Source organism: Lemur catta, chromosome 9, assembly GCF_020740605.2.
Source record: "Lemur catta isolate mLemCat1 chromosome 9, mLemCat1.pri, whole genome shotgun sequence".
Lineage (NCBI taxonomy): Eukaryota > Metazoa > Chordata > Mammalia > Primates > Lemuridae > Lemur > Lemur catta.
In genome coordinates this window covers 64,428,660-64,433,214 of record NC_059136.1, presented here as the reverse complement: position 1 = coordinate 64,433,214, position 4,555 = coordinate 64,428,660, and the positions used below count along the sequence as shown (strand labels likewise).

At 34.0% G+C, this 4,555-nt stretch overlaps 1 pseudogene; it reads left to right on the top strand.

Moving 5' to 3' along the window:
- Nucleotides 1-281: 281 nt before the first annotated feature.
- LOC123644405 lies at nucleotides 282-1,962 on the top strand (annotated as a pseudogene).
- Nucleotides 1,963-4,555: the final 2,593 nt, after the last annotated feature.

Genomic DNA, 4,555 nt, shown 5'->3' with positions numbered 1-4,555 from the left:
TGGAATACATCTCAGATGAATTAAATATATAAACTTTATAAAAATGCTAAAAATTAAATATAGTTGTCCTGAGGTGGGAAAATCTTCAAAAAATGATACTAAATCCAAGAGACTTAAGGTCAAGAACTGATAGACTTGACCACATAAAGATTAAAACAAAAAGCTTCTACTTGACAAAAATTATTCTATCCAACAATAAACTGTAAACTGGTAAGCAATCATAACATATGACTATTCCCTTCAAGATAAAAAAAAGGTTATCTAGGAAAAACATGTATATCATGATAGAAAAACATGAGCTAGGCCTCTTGTGGCAAACAGTTAGTCAAGTTGTGAATGCAAAGGAAAAATTCTTGAAGGAAATTAAAAGTGCTACTCCAGTGAACACACAAATGATACGAAAGAAAAACAGCCTTATTGGTGATATGGAGAAAGTTTTAGCGGTCTGGGTAGAAGATCAAACCAGTCACAACATTCCATTAAGGCAAAGACTAATCCCGAGCAAGATTCTGACTCTCTTCAATTCTATGAAAGCTGAAAAAGATGAAGAAATTTCAGAAAAAAAAAACATTTAAAGTTAGCAGAGGTTGCTTCATGAGGTTTAAGGAAAGAAGCCATCTCCATAACATAAAAGTTCAAGGTGAAGATACAAGTGCTGATGGAGAAGCTGTGGCAAGTTACATAGAAGATCTAGCTAAGATCATTGATGAAGGTGGCTACGCTAGTCAACTGATTTTCAGTGTAGATGACACAGCCTTCTGTTGGTAGAAGATGCTATCTAGGACTTTTGTAGCTGAGAGAAGTCAATGTCTGGCTTCAAAGCGTCAAAGGACAGGCTGACTCTCATGTTAGGAGCTAATTCAGCTGGTGACTTTAAGTTGAAGTCAATGCTCATTTACCATTCTCAAAATCCCAGGGCCCTTAAGAATTATGCTAAATCCACTCTGCCTGTGCTCTATAAATGGAACAACAAAGCCTGGATGACAGCACATCTGTTTATAGAATGGTTTACTGAATATTTTAAGCCCACGGTTGAGACCTACTGCTCAGAAAAAAGATTCTTTCAAAATATTATTGCTTAACAACGCACCTAGTCACCTAAGAGCTCTGATGGAGATGCACAAAGACTCAGTGATTAATCATGTTTTCATGCTTGATAACACAACATCCATTCTGTAGCCCATGGATCAAGGAGTAATTTTGACTTTCAAGTCATATTACATAAGAAATGCATTTTGTAAGACTATAGCTGCCATACAGAGTGATTCCTCTGAAGGGTCTTGGCAAAGCTGGATTAAAAACCTTGTATAAAGGATCCCCTTTCTAGATGCCATAAGAACATTCATGATTCACAGAGGAGGTCAGAATAGCAACATTAACAGGAATTTGAAGAAGTTAATTCCAATCCTCATGAATGACTTGGAGGAGTTCAAGACTTGAGTGGAGGAAGTCACTGCAGATGAGGTATAAATAGCAAGATAACTGGAATTAGAAGTGAAAACTGAAGATGTGGCTGGATTATTGGAATCTCATCATAAAACTTGAGTGGATGAGGAGTTGCTTGTTATGGATGAGCAAAAAAAGTGGTTTCTTGACATGGAAACTACTTCTGGAGAAGATGCTATGAACATTGTCAAAATGACAACAAAGAATTTAGACTATTACCTAAATTGAGGTGATAAAGAAGTGGCAGGGTTTGAGAGGATTGACTCTGACTTTGAAGGAAGTTCTACTGTGGGTAAAATGCTGTCAAATAGCATCACATGCTACAGAAGACTCTTTTGTGAAAGGAAGAGACAATACATGCAATAAATTTTATTGTTTTCTTATTTTAAGAAATTGATGCAGCCACCCCAACTTTCAGCAACCACCATCCGCATCTGTTAGCAGCCATCCCTATCAAGGCAAAATTATTTATCAGCAAAAAGGGTATGACTACATGAAGCCTCAAATGATTTTTAGCACTTTTTTGGCAATAAATCATTTTTAATTAAAAAAACATGAGGACTTGAATAGGCAGATATATAAAATTAATCAAGTTATTTAAATAAAATATTAAAAAGCAAGATATAACTTTTACTAATCAAATTGTTTAAGGTGAAAAAATTGTGCCAATATCCTGTGTATGAACAAATGTCCATTGTCATAATCTTCTAATGGACGTACAAATTGGTACAACCTCTCCTGAGAGCAATTTGACATAATGCATCAACATTTAAAACATGCCAATCTTTGATCATGCAGTTGCATTTCTAGGAATCCACCTAAAGATAGCTGGCCAGGTGAACAAAAATATACACACAAAATATTTGTTAAAGCTTAGTGTTTAATATAAAAAAGTAGGAATAAGTGTACTTCGATATAAAAAAGTAGGAATAAGTGGTAAAATGTTTAAATTAGACAATATGCAAACACTAATCATAATTGTATATACATAGAAAATATTCATAATAAAGAGCAGATAGTGGTGGTTTGGTTCCTGTTTAGAAAATATAATAACAGCTGTGATAATAACAACTCTGTAATGTTCCTAATGGTTTCCTTTGTGTAGTGGTATGTGAAGGTTTTATTGTGTTCTATTACTTGTCTACATTTTCTTTGTTTATTCCAATGAACATGGATTATTTTATTATTAGAAAATAAAATAAATATCTTTGTCAGAAAAATAAAAGAAAATAAAGTGAAGTGTTTTATTTTGGAATCTAGATTTTCTTATTTGTGTTATAATGCTGGCAGTGACAGCTAAAAGTTTAGAATATTGTTCTATCAGACTTCTCTAAAGATGAGAACACAGGTAAATTTCACAGATCCATTTAATTATTGTGTTTGCTCTCTAGAAAGAGAAAAGCAAGGCAAATGAACTGATATATACTGACTGTCTTGCTATGTGACAGGTATTGTGTTAGGTATTTGATATATCTAAATCAGGGGTGGGGGACATTTTCATGTTGGAAGGCCTTATTAATTTAGCTGTAATCAAATAAGGCCACATTCGAGAAACTTCAATTAGATATACTTAAAAATGGACGTTATTTTATAAAAATCTAACTACTATGAACTTAATAATTTCAAAAAAATGAAAACTATTTGTTAATTTTAAAGTTAACTAACCTTTTAATGACTTTTTTGTGTCTGCTTTTTGTTGGAAAGCATTTGAATATTTGGTTGCAGCAAGGAGGTCCACAGTTTCAGCTGATCCTCTAGGTGGATATCAGTCATTTGTGACCTCAAGGGAGGCTTGATTTGGGTGAGGTAGGAGAATGCAGATTCACAGCAAAAAGTGGTTGAAAAGCAAGAAAGCATTTTTTGGGCATATTGCCAAAGGTATGGGTATTCTATAGCATTTTTCCATATTTCAACTGGATATTTCTTAGCATCAAACAAGGACTTTAAAAGGTCATCTACGGAGAGCTCAATCAATTCCATCTGTAGTTCTTTAGGTGCCTTGGTGACATCAACTAGGTGAGGCTGAAATACTAATTTGAGTGTGATATCATGATTCTCAAAGTCACTGACCCTTTCATTGTATTCTCCAAATAATAGATCTATAATAGCTGCCTATTCTTCCAATGATTTTCATATATCATCTTGCTCATCAATGACCTTTGCTAACTGGGGAAAATGTTCATCTGAAATTTCCTTTTGAAAAGAAGTGTTTTGAAAAAAGACAGGTTTTTTCAAAATGCTTGGATTTTTTGTCACATATCATATATGTTACCTTAGTTTTACCTTGCAAAGAAATATTCAAGTCGTTTTGATTTGACATGATATCACATAGAAATGCTGCACTCCTATAGAAATGTTCTTTCATTTGCTGATTCTGTTCTTCATAAAATTTAATTATCTGTTCTCACAGAGATAAAATGTTGGCTAACACCTGTCCTGTGATAGCCAATGCGTTTTAGAATGATATGGCAAATCCACACTGAATACCTTGTTGTTCAGCTTTAGCTTGTTACCAAAGTGATTATGTCCTGCTACATTTGCATGAATATAGTTAACAATACGTATAATTTGTTGCAAAGTGTCACTTAAAACAGTAGCTTTAGCACAAAGATTTGCTGATGCAAAAGACAATGAAAAGGAATGAGAGCATCTATATCTGTTAATAACTTTTTTATCTGTGCAATAAACTCTTCATGTTTTCCTGTTATGGAAGGTGCACTGTCTGTACGTATGCTCACTAAATTTACCAAACTCAGTCCAACTTCATAACATTTATCTTGAAATTTGTTGAAGATATCTATTCACTGTGTCCTGTTAGCAAGAGTGCCCAATGCGAATAACTCTGTAGCAAAGAAAATCTGTTATGACTCAAACAAAGTATAAAAATCTGTGCTGACTCAGTTGTATCAGTTGATTCACCCAAAGCAATTGAATAATATATATTTTCCTTTTGAAGTATGGCATGAAGTAGTTGAAGGCTAATTCACCCTGCCAATCAGTTATGGCTCTCCTTGAAAGAGGCAGTTATTTGTGCTTTGAAACATTATTGGGGTCTAAGCATCCTACCACTTCGACCATGCATTCTTTCACAATTTCTGCATCACTGAGT